This window comes from Oncorhynchus masou, chromosome 31, assembly GCF_036934945.1.
Source record: "Oncorhynchus masou masou isolate Uvic2021 chromosome 31, UVic_Omas_1.1, whole genome shotgun sequence".
NCBI lineage: Eukaryota > Metazoa > Chordata > Actinopteri > Salmoniformes > Salmonidae > Oncorhynchus > Oncorhynchus masou.
The window spans coordinates 42,493,992-42,507,163 of NC_088242.1; positions in this window are offsets into that span (position 1 = coordinate 42,493,992).

The following is a 13,172-nucleotide window of genomic DNA, read 5'->3' on the forward strand; positions in this document are numbered from 1 at the left end:
CCTGTAGTACTGTCAAAATGATATTCCAGTGCAAGAAATCAAAATAATACACATCCATTCAAAAAAAGTATGCTATTTTAACCTTGAAGCATTTTTAGGGGTATCCAATTTTATGTTTCGGTCTGTTTCCCTTCCCTTTATTACCTTGCGGGGTAGAGTATAAGGGCCTAAGCATTCTCCCTCCAGGGTGCAATGGAAAATCCCATGCTGTCCTACAGAGTGTATTTCCCTTCCAGTGAGCTCATCTTGTGAGCCTAACCACAACACAGCCAGGCAGGAGAAAGCCACACTCCCTCAGGCATCAACTCTCCCAGCCATATTTTGTTCAGTGTTTTACCACTAGGAGGGAGTGTTGAGTCAGTTAGGACCTACAGTATGTATGAGATGTACTGTATGGTAGATCAGAGTAAAGCAAAGTAAGGAAAGGAGAAGAATACGGCGATGTGGATGATCTACATGTGGAATATAGTATCTAGCCCAAAGATAATTGGGCCAACTTAACAGTGCATTTCATCACATCTTCGAACAAAGAAACATAAACAATAACTCTGTTTTTTTCTCTCCAGTTAATCTCAAGGCACTACATACTGGTAGTGGTAGACATTACGTTTTTCCAAAAGAGGAAGCCACTGGGGTCAAAATGTGTTATTTACCCAACAACCACCTGCATTTAAGTGTGACGTTCCGCCAATTGAGCACATTGAGCACAGGACAATAGTAAGTGCCTATTAAGTGCCTATTATGTGCCAAATAAAGTAACAGGGTTGACCGTAACAGGGTTGACCGTAACAGGGTTGACGATTTCATTTTCAATAAGCCATAAATCCACTTGTGACAGGGGATATGGAAGCTTGTTGTGTGCAACAGGGAGTGGCAATTGAATGGAAGCTTCAGCATAACATTTTTTAAAATGTGTTAAATCATTTCTAGCCTGTCTATTTATGGGTGACAGGGTTGACGACCCGCTCAGTTTTCCACTGCAAAAATAGTAGAACCAGCTCACCTGCTCTTACTCTATGATTTAACTATTAGATGTTCAATGTTTCTTTATATATTTTTTTTAAGGAATAGTTTCCCCATGTTAAAACGAGAGTTCAGTTGACATAACAGGGTTGACCTTAAAATGAGAAGGAAGACGTAAATGATTCACTAATCACATCAATCAACAAATAATATTCAGGAATGAGTTTGTCAAAGCAACAACATAAATAGGGGTTTACAATGAGAAATGTGGAAACATTTTGAGATTAACTGGTAAAAATCTTCCCAGTAGTGATAAAGACAGATGGACATGTGAAAATGCTTCATCTTGGCACTTTAGCAAGCCCTTTATTCATATTAGAAATCTGTTTTATTGAATTCACCATGTGGTCTTTTTTGAAGGGCACTTAACTTAATATAACAGGCGTTTAAATGTAAATATTTGAGCACAATTTCAACTTTCTATACCAAAGGGAGGCAAAGGGCACTCTTTTGCTGGAACGACCCATGTGTAAAGGCACTCAGGGGAATATAGAATGTCCCCACCTCCCCTCGTATCCCCTTACCCCCCATTGTAACTGAGTGACCCCATTGTTCCCAATGTGCCCAGCGCCCACAGAGATTAGAGGCATTGTCCCCTGACCAGTGACCAGTGGACTCACCAGGGGACTCACCTGTCTGTCACCATCCCAGGGACACAAAGCCACATCTCCGCACTTTCAAAGGAAGCCTGTTTGAACGGTCTGATGATCATTGTATGACCCAGTCTGGATTCAGTGGTGTTGATGGTTGACATCATCACTTCTCTGATGGGCGACTGTGACTGTCACATAGATCCTAGTGGTTAGTAGTGTGGGAAGAATAGGGCAACCTTTTGGCATAGCCAGTTACAAGTATAAGTATTTTTAATTTTCAATTTATTTCACCGTTATTTAACCAGGTAGGCTAGTTGAAAACATGTTCTCATTTACAACTGCGACCATGACCAAGATAAAGCAAATCAGTGTGACACAAACAACACAGAGTTACATATGGAATAAACAAATGTACAGTCAATAACACAATAGAAAACATCTATATACAGTGTGTGCAAATGTAGTAAGATTAGGGATAAAAAAATAGGCCTTAGTGGTGAAATAATTACAATTTAGCAATTAACACTGGAGTGATAGATGTGCAGAAGATGAATGTTCAAGTAGTGATACTGGGCTGCAAAGGAGACGAAGAAAAACAAGTGTGACGGTGAAGGAGTCAAAAGATACTGATATTGCTTGGCACACGTATGCTCATGTACCCATCTCGTCTACTAAACACATTTGAATTGATTCAACTTGGTTCATGTCCATTCCTTGTTTTCTCTGAAGTCAGAACCCTCTGAAGTGGACAGTGAACACTTCCCGTAAACTTCTATCAGTCGTCTGCATCCTGCAGTGTTGACATGCCTTCTCCTACCATAAAGGCCCTTTGTTCCACCTGCAGGCTCTGGAGGCCAGGGGTCATCTACACCTGAGGCCAGTTCCCACAGACAAAGGTCCTGTGTGTGTCATGGCCACCAGTTGACTGTCACGTACACCCAGCAGGCAGGTATGCAGAGTGGACAGAGGAACACAAAGAGAGGTCCATTCACACGCTGACACCTCAGCTGAATTCAGACTCCTATTGGCTGAATAATACCATAGAACTGTAGGACAAAGATGGTGGATAAATGAAGATGTCTTACTCAGGCCATTTACTATTAAAAAAAAGGCAGCGGCTACAGATACAGGGTTTTTGCGCATCCAAAATCCTCTTTCTGAAAGCTAAGGATCCGGATCATGTTTTGCGCACATGTTATTTTACGCACACATTTGTTTTTTCTAACGTAGCTGCTGCTCACACTCCCCGTCCCTTCGCGGTTCTCTCTTTACTCCCCCTTTTTGGCACCACCAAAATGTAGCTGCCTCATATTTCTGAACAGCTGCAATAAAAACCTGGCTCCGATGAACATTCCAAAACATAACCTATATATTATGAAGGCTCCAATCTGTTCTATCTGTCTATTGTAATGGATATGGCAGTTGCACAAGCAGGACTCAATCCCTACACTTTGGAGCATAAACAATCTGCGTTTTGTGTGATGATGTGTGGTCACTGTTATGGTCTGCTTACCACTGTGATAGCAGCTGGGTCTGGTCTGGTCTGCTTAGTTCTTTGACTTTATATGAACCAGAAAAAAGGAGTGAGTGAGATGTCTTGCTTCCTCATCCGTCCCTGTGTAGGATACTGGAACAGCTTTCTAGCAACGTATGTGCAGCATGCAAAAAAAGTGGTTTTCATCATATAACAATAACTCATACTTTTGTTTACTATGAACTACTAGGTGGAATGACACCATTTTAAATGTAGGAAAAATCAATACATTCGCAGAAACACTGCAAAGGTACAGTGTCTCCACACTTTGAATTTCATGCAACAGTATTCAAATCCACTCATCTGTATTCTGCACTAAATGCATTCCCTGTATTTCTTCCAGCAGTTCCCAGCTCCTCTGGCAGCTAGTGAATGCCGGCAGATGGGAACCTTTCTAAGTCCAGCGTCATGTTCCCGTGTGCGAAGAGATGTTGGCCCATGTAGGAGCAGAGAGAGTACTGGCCAGAAGCTGTTGTGCACAGGAGGTGTGTCTCTGTGTGCGTGTGTGTGTGTGTGTGTGTGTGTGTGTGTGTGTGTGTGTGTGTGTGTGTGTGTGTGTGTGTGTGTGTGTGTGTGTGTGTGTGTGTGTGTGTGTGTGTGTGTGTGTGTGTGTGTGTGTGAACGGGGGGCGGCTACCTGTCCAGACATGAGTGGAACAGGTGAGACCCACTGTCCCTGTTGCCTGACAAGGCTTGGAGCCAGAGTCGTTTCCCCCACCCCCTGGCTGCAACCTCCCCTTGGTCTCCCCATTCTGTCCCCCACCCATCCACCATACTCCCTGCCAACCCTCCTCCACCTGTTGGTACTGTCACCTGGGTTGGGAACCGGCTGGGTCCCTCCCTCTCTTCCTCCTTCCTTCCCCAACCCCCAAACCTGGCTGAAGCTTGGCTGCAATTGGATCTTCCAGCAAGACAACAACCCCAAGCACACATCAAATTCCACAACGAAATTGTTAATTGACCACAAAACCAACATTTTGTAATGGTTATCTTAGTCTCAGTGAATTGAAGAGGGCAGTCCATAGACAGACAGATATCCCTTTCAATGTGTTCTCCAATTTCGTAAAACATTTTAGAAAAAGGCTCAGTGCCGTTATGCTCGCAAGGAAAGGTATTGAAAGATACTAAAAACAGTGGGGGCAATAATTTTGACCCTTCTATTTTTGTGATTTTAAAAAAATGTTACTTGTTAAACAAAATGTATTTCTCTGAGCAATTGTATTAGTTTAAATGACATATTTTTAATTGTTTTGAATATTTTCAATATAGCTCAGTATTTGTATTATTATTTGATAGTCTTTTTTGCTCATCTTTCTGAAGGGTGCCAATCATTTTGGTCATGACTGTCTGAGTCACCAGTGTCCAGCATGGCGGTTATACCCGGCAGTGGGGATGTGATGATGATGGTGTGAGCCACTTCCCTGCTGTTTGGTCTAACTGACTGACTGACCATTGAACTGCAATGTAATATGTTACTGTAAGTTACAGAATATGAGGCCATTTTGAACCACACATGCTCATACTTCTACACAATGGGATTTATGTGTGAAATATCACAGATGCCACAGCCCAAAAACGTACCAGTGAACTCTGGCGCTGAACTGGGCTAGCCACCAAACTTACCAGTGAACTCTGGCGTTGAACTGGGCGAGCCACCAAAACGTACCAGTGAACTCTGGCGTTGAACTGGGCTAGCCACCAAACTTACCAGTGAACTCTGGCGTTGAACTGGGCTAGCCACCAAACTTACCAGTGAACTCTGGCACTGAACTGGGCTAGCCACCAAACGTACCAGTGAACTCTGGCGCTGAACTGGGCTAGCCACCAAACATACCAGTGAACTCTAGCGTTGAACTGGGCTAGCCACCAAACGTACCAGTGAACTCTGGCGTTGAACTGGGCTAGCCTCCAAACTTACCAGTGAACTCTGGCGTTGAACTGGGCTAGCCTCCAAACTTACCAGTGAACTCTGGCGTTGAACTGGGCTAGCCTCCAAACTTACCAGTGAACTCTGGCGTTGAACTGGGCGAGCCACCAAAACGTACCAGTGAACTCTGGCGTTGAACTGGGCTAGCCACCAAACTTACCAGTGAACTCTGGCGTTGAACTGGGCTAGCCACCAAACTTACCAGTGAACTCTGGCACTGAACTGGGCTAGCCACCAAACGTACCAGTGAACTCTGCGCTGAACTGGGCTAGCCACCAAACATACCAGTGAACTCTAGCGTTGAACTGGGCTAGCCACCAAACGTACCAGTGAACTCTGGCGTTGAACTGGGCTAGCCTCCAAACTTACCAGTGAACTCTGGCGTTGAACTGGGCTAGCCACCAAAAGTACCAGTGAACTCTGGCGTTGAACTGGGCTAGCCACCAAACTTACCAGTGAACTCTGGCGTTGAACTGGGCTAGCCACCAAACTTACCAGTGAACTCTGGCGTTGAACTGGGCTAGCCACCAAACGTACCAGTGAACTCTGGCGTTGAACTGGGCTAGCCTCCAAACTTACCAGTGAACTCTGGCGTTGAACTGGGCTAGCCACCAAAAGTACCAGTGAACTCTGGCGTTGAACTGGGCTAGCCACCAAACTTACCAGTGAACTCTGGCGTTGAACTGGGCTAGCCACCAAACTTACCAGTGAACTCTGGCGTTGAACTGGGCTAGCCACCAAACGTACCAGTGAACTCTGGCGCTGAACTGGGCTAGCCACCAAACGTACCAGTGAACTCTGGCGCTGAACTGGGCTAGCCACCAAATTTACCAGTGAACTCTGGCGTTGAACTGGGCTAGCCACCAAATTTACCAATGAACTCTGGCGTTGAACTGGGCTAGCCACCAAACGTACCAGTGAACTCTGGCGTTGAACTGGGCTAGCCACCAAATTTACCAATGAACTCTGGCGTTGAACTGGGCTAGCCACCAAATTTACCAATGAACTCTGGCGTTGAACTGGGCTAGCCACCAAATTTACCAATGAACTCTGGCGTTGAACTGGGCTAGCCACCAAATTTACCAGTGAACTCTGGCGTTGAACTGGGCTAGCCACCAAATTTACCAATGAACTCTGGCGTTGAACTGGGCTAGCCACCAAATTTACCAGTGAACTCTGGCGTTGAACTGGGCTAGCCACCATTGTAATCCTACATGTACATGGCTTTTTACAGGTTCTTTGGGATTAAAAGAGTTTAGCTTGCTGCTATTTCCCTGAGGCAGGACAGGAACCTTTTGACTTCCTACTGAAACTCCTTCTCAAGTCACGCAACCTCATCAGAGCAGGCATGCAGACACACATACGCAGCATATGAGTCAGAGGAGACTCTGGATAGACTGATGCGTAATGTGGTTTCATGTCGTTGTCAGAAACGGATGTACTGTAGTTTAATGTAGGTTCTGTGAGAATGTTGAACTGTTTTGTTACTTGTATAGATATTGCAGTCTAAATTCACACTGGCGGCTTTAGTCTCTATTCAATCGAATGTAAAATCCGGAGAGAGAAATAACAACACTCCTCTTTGCACTGCAGGAGTCTGAGTTTTGAACTCCATTTATAGACAATAAAGCCACGCCACTTAGTGAAATAAAAAGACCCTCAAATGGATATCAACATCAACAGAATGTTATTCAAACTTTGAAAATGGCAGAAACTTCCAAATACTAGATGATGAATTAGAGCCACATAAATGACCCTCCCACTGGTATTCACTACTTCCCTGCTCCTGTCCAAAGTTTTGTGCTGGCTGGGCGGTATAGTGTGGGCTGGAGCCAGGGAGTAGAGGGCTTGGGTAGGAAGAGCTGCTCACACACACACACAAACAGGCAGCCAGCCCCAGTCAAACTGACAGGCTGGGAACATGCTGCAGGGCATTGCTGACTGACTGATAGGAGAGATGTTAACCTTTTCAACACCGCTGCGGTGACACACACACATTTATGTTGTACATACTCACACATTATGCACAAACACACGCAAGCATGGAGGCCCACGCAAGTGCCTGCACACACACACACATGCCCACACACCAACACACTCACACACTTTTACCTATTGGAAAACCCTTCCGACCTGTGTACAAATATTGATGATAATGTCTGTCTTGAGTTAGTCTTGTGCAGTCATCACAGTAGGTAGATATTATTGGGAACTTTTAGCTCAATAGTTCACAGCCCAATAGGCCAATGTAAATGTTCTCATGAAAACTAAACCCATCCAAAATAATTCACGTCAATCACATGGAGACAAAAGCTGGTTTCTTCAGCACTCATCGTCCATCCAGCCACGGGCACACAACAGGCCTGCCATGCGCCAACTGCCAGCGGCAGCCTGTGTGGTATGGGCGTTGCACTGGTGATGGGCGGCGTTTGTTGTTCCTGGCATAGAGTCAACACGGAGTGAACGTGTCATGTCAGCTTTGTATTCTTCTATGGCATTTAGCTGGCGAAGAATCAGTGATTGTGTCTCGGGGTCTTGGGCATGCTCTGTTCATTTAACCCCAAAAGGCCTTGGCTCTATCCCCCATGTCATCTGCCAGGCGTGGGGTAGTCTCCCAGACCGGTTCCTACCCTGCGTAAGTGCTCTCATATGCTTTGGGTGAGGGGGGGAGAAGGGATAGTGCCTTGGGTCTTGGAAATCCTAAATGGTGTACCGTGTGTGTGTGAGCGTGTGTGTGTGTGTGTGTGTGTGTGTGTGTGTGTGTGTGTGTGTGTGTGTGTGTGTGTGTGTGTGTGTGTGTGTGTGTGTGTGTGTGTGTGTGTGTGTGTGTGTGTGTGTGTATTCTTGGTGGGGGTCGGCTGAAAACTCCAATCCTTTGTGAGGCTACAAGACTTTTGTAAGACTGACAGAATTTTCCAATTAAAAGTCACAACAAGCCAGCCATGGGTCGGAACCAGACCCATAGAGCCAGATAGATGTGCATTAATGTAAACTCATTGCAAGCTGGCTTACTGTAAGAAATTGTCCTCCTTGTCAGCCAAAGAAAGCTTGTTTGGACATACTACACATGCAATTCATCAAAAATTGAATAATCACAATAAAACATCAAGCCCTATGCCAGATAAGAAAAGCACTACTGCACTATTTAGAGATAACCATGCATCCTGTCATTGGAGGGGATCCCACTAAGCCTTAAGTCGAGTTCCCCCCCCTCATCGTCATAGTAGGGCAGGATTGTGAGATTATAAGATGGCCGCTCCTCCTCCTTCCTCTCCCCTGTGTCACGGTGCTGTAGTTCATGTACAGTGTTCAGGAAGTGATTAACAGTAAGAGATCAAAGGCGGTGGAAAGGATAAACATTCCTCCCTCCCTCCGTCTATCCCTGGGACTGGGTTGGCCTCCTCCAGGCTACAGCAGCCCTCCCTCTCTTCCTCGACTTCCTCCTTTTACAGTACTTACACCACAGCAACACATTGTCCCCACATGAGGCACGGCCGACCGATGGGCCCGGACAATTCATTGTGTGTGTATGTGTGCTGGGGGATGTGTGTGTGTATGTGCGTGTGTAGTGGTATTTTGGTATTTTATTAGGATCCCCATTAGCTGTTGCGAAAGCCGCAGCTACTCTTCCTGGATCCACACAGAACATGAAACATCACATAATACAGAACGTTAATAGAGAACAGCCCAAGGACAGAACTACACATATAGCCTACATATCAATACATACACGCAAAACATCTAGATCAAATAGGGGAGAGGCGTTGTGCGGTGAGGTCTTGCTTTTATCTGTTTTTTGAAACCAGGTTTGCCGTTCATTTGAGCAATATGAGATGCAAAGGAGATCCATATAACACTATATGCTTTCTGTCATTTGTTCTGGATTTGGGACTATGAAAAGACCCCTGGTGGCATGTCTGGTGGGATAAGTGTACTATGTTAGAGTTGTGTGTAATTTTACTATGGAAGCAGTTAGGGATTTTCAACACATTCATGTTTCTTGTAAAAAGAAGAAGTGATGCAGTCAGTCTCTCCTCAACTCTGAGCCAAGAGAGACTGACATGCATTGTATTAATATCAGCCCTCTGACTACAATGAAGAGCAAGACGTGCCGCTCTGTAATTGGCCAGCTGCATCTTAACTAGGTCTTTCTTTACAGCAGTTGACCATATGACTGGACAATAATCAAGAGAAGACAAAACTAGAGCCTGCAGGACTTGCTTTGTGGAGTGTGGTGTCAAAAAAGCAGAGCATCTCTTTATTACGGCTCGACATCTCCCCAGCTTTACAACCATTGAATCGATATGTTTGACCATGACAGTTCACAATCTAAGGAAACACCAAGTAATTGAGTCTCCTCAGCTTGTTCAACAGCCACACCATTAATTACCAGATTCAGCTGAGCTCTAGAACTTAGGGAATGACTTGTGTGCGTGTGCATGCATACGTGCAAGCACATGTGGTCGGTGAGTGGAGTCAAAAATGTATGGGATGGCATCAGGAGTCAATACATGACACATTAGGCGTGGACTGTACAGTGGATTTGTGGGGTGGAGGAACCCAACGCTAATGGCAGCTTTCATGGTTGACAGTATATACACAAGACATAAATCCATCAGTTTGCCTGGGAACTATACATTATTTGACTATGTGTTATAGTGTGTTGATGTCAGTAGGTTTAAAGTACCTGGCAAATGCTAATTTCACACATGCTGCACTGGTTGGTGGTGCAGCACACAGCTGGTGGGTTAACTGACTCTTGTTGGGAGTCTATTATCTGACCAGCTGTAGGTGTTGAGGAGGGGAGAGGAAATTCAGGAAGGGAAATCTCTCGTCTCTAGCCCACTGACGTCTATCCGGCTGAATGCAAATTCCAACACAAACCATTTCCACATTGTACAGAGTAGGTGTGTGTGGTGGCTGTGATTGTCTGTGTGTGTGTGCAGGGCCGGTTCAAGGCATAAGCGACATAAGCGGTCACTTAGGGCTCCTAGCCGCTCTGGGGCCCCCGACCAAAAAATAAACTTTGTCTAGGTTTGTGTCGATATTTAGAACGTTTGCATAGAAAATAGATGCGACAATTGCCTTCTACGTAGCGTTTCCATTTAACTATCTTGTGTTGATGAAAACAGCTGGACGTAATGACATCACAGCAACCCCAAAAAAAACATATTCTCAAAAACCAAGTGTCGAATAAAATGATGTGTTTGAAGTTTTTCCATTACCCATTTAGGCAAATTGCGCATAAAAAAATTGCAGACAGCTTGTATGCCTTGCCACCTAACTGTTTCATGTCTCAGGTAGCCCGCGAAAGCCAGCATGGATAGAATGCATGAATTTACTAATATTTTGTCACATTGTGATAATTCTCATGTGCCAACATATCGCCATGGCCCATGCCATGGCAAGTGAAACTTGCATTCCTGTAGATCTGAAATAATTGGATGGTGAAACTTGCATCCAGGCAACCTGAAAAGCATGGCAAAGCAATTCAGCTATTCTTGAAAGTTGGGACAATCCTTATCTTGCAAAGAAACATTATGGTTGAATTATGTTTTTTATGGTTTAAAAAGTTGATTTCGCAAGGAGTAAGCTTTTAAATTAAATGTGGATTGGAGCTTATACTTACTTGATGACATCACGTGCCCTGCGTTCCTTAAAAATTATTCAAAAATCATCTATAAAAAAAATAACAGTTTAAGTCATCATTTGTCGCAATAAGGAAAGTTTGACAGAAGAAAAATCCACCCTTGTCTAACAGATTAATTAGCCCTGTCAGCAAACAATGTTTTGAATGGTAGTTAGTCTAGCAAGCTTTCTAAACTTAATCATGGCCGAATACTGACCGGGCATGCAGAGTACATGCTCAGGGGCCCTGATATCAAGGGGGACCCCATTGACTTTGTTAGTCATTCTCACTCAGATATCATATAAGTCATGACAAATGTGTAGAATTGCAGGAAATTAGCTCTAAAATACTATCTAAATTTCTATCCCATGGAAAAATGAGTAGAATTGCATGACATGTTTTATAAAATTGCAACATTTCCTCTACTCTTCATGGCAAAATGTGTAGAATTACCTTTAAAACGAAAACATTTCTCTCCATTGTCAAGAGGGGGGCCACTAAAATGTTTTGCCGCGAAGTGGGGTGCCCCCCCAACCAAATCTCGCTTAGGGCTTCCGAAAAGGCTAGAGCCAGTCCGGTGTGTGCATGTGTGCGTGTATGTGCGTGTATGTATGTGTGTGTGTGTGTGTGTGTGTGCATGCGTGTGCTATGCGTGCGCTTGCGCAGGTTGTGTGTGTGTGTACTCTCTGAGCCTGTCTAATCTTCACCTGTGTGTGTGTGTGTGTGTGTGTGTGTGTGTGTGTGTGTGTGTGTGTGTGTGTGTGTGTGTGTGTGTGTGTGTGTGTGTGTGTGTGTGTGTGTGTGTGTGTGTGTGTGTGTGTGTGTGTGTGTGTGTGTGTGTGTGTGTGTGTGTGAAGGAGAGAGTGACAGACAGAAACAATAGAAGATAATAAATCCCACACATTTCCCATCACCACGGAGTGGAGCATATTTTGCATATAATCGTTTGAACTCTGACGTGAAATATGCCTTGACCTGAATACCTGCTTGACTGAACACACAGTGAACCCACCGAATTTGCATATAGTCGTTTGAACTGTGACGTGGAATATGCTATGGCCTGAATACCTGCATGACTGAACCCTGTTGAATCCATGGATGTTGCACTGTTCGTCAGTGACTGATATTATGTGACAGAACATTTAAACTGTAAACTCTCAAGGTTAACCTTTATCTATGACATTAGATCAACATATTGACATTACTAAATCAAGTCTAAACGGACAGTTTTTAATCTGTACGTTATTACTTATTTTTAACACAATCCAAACCTTCCCCAAAGAGACTTGTTGCCTCCTTCATGTTTAATGGATGGGAGATCACAGAGCCCTAGCATCTGAAAGAGACAATTATCCTGAATTGGGGCCTGCCAGGAAGAACAAACGTTTAATAAGTGGCATGGGGGTCTGCTTGCCAGGGACAGGGTCCACACAGGCGGATGGATGAGTGACCACGTCATTGCATGGCCAGGGTGCAGGTGCCCCCTGTAACCCCCAGCCCCTTCCCCAAATATTTGGGCTATGTCTGGGTGATCTAAATTCCGGCGCCGCCAGTGTTATTTCTTACATTGGTACCCCAGGTAATCTTAGGTATTATTACATACAATCGGGAGGAACTACTGGATATAAGAGCAACGTCAACTCACCATCATTACGACCAGGAATACAACTTTCCAGAAGCGGATCCTGTGTTTTGCCCACCACCCAGGACAATGGATCGGATCCCAGCCAACAAACCAAAACAACGACACCGTAAAAGGGGCAGACGAAGCGGTCTTCTGGTCAGGCTCCGGAGACGGGCACATCGCGCACCCGAGCATACTACTCGCCAGTATCTTGACAACAAGGTTGATGAAATCCGAGCAAGGTTAGCATTCCAGAGAGACATAAGAGACGGTAACGCTCTTTGCTTCACGGATACATGACTTACTCGAGACACGCTATCGGAGTCGTTACAGCCAGCTGGTTTCTTCACGCATCGCACCGACAGAAACAAGCATCTTTCTGGTAAGAAGAGGGGCGGGGGGTTATGCCTTATGATTAACGAGACATGGTGTGATCATTTCAACATACAGGAACTAGAGTCCTTCTGTTCACCTGACTTAGAATTCCTCACAATCAAATGTCGACCACATTATCATCCAAGAGAATTCTCATCGATTATAATCACAGCCGCATATATTCCCCCCAAGCAGACACATCGATGGCCCTGAACAAACTTTATTTGACTCTATGTAAACTGGAAACCACATATCTGGAGGCTGCATTCATTGTGGTAGGGGATTTTAACAAGGCTAATCTGAAATCAAGACTCCCTAAATTCTATCAGCATATCGATTGTGCTACCAGGGCTGGTAAAACCCTGGATCATTGTTATTCTAACTTCCGCGACGCATATAAGGCCCCCCTCCTCCCTCCTTTCAGAAAAGCTGACCACGACTCCATTTTGTTGCTTCCAGCCTATAGAC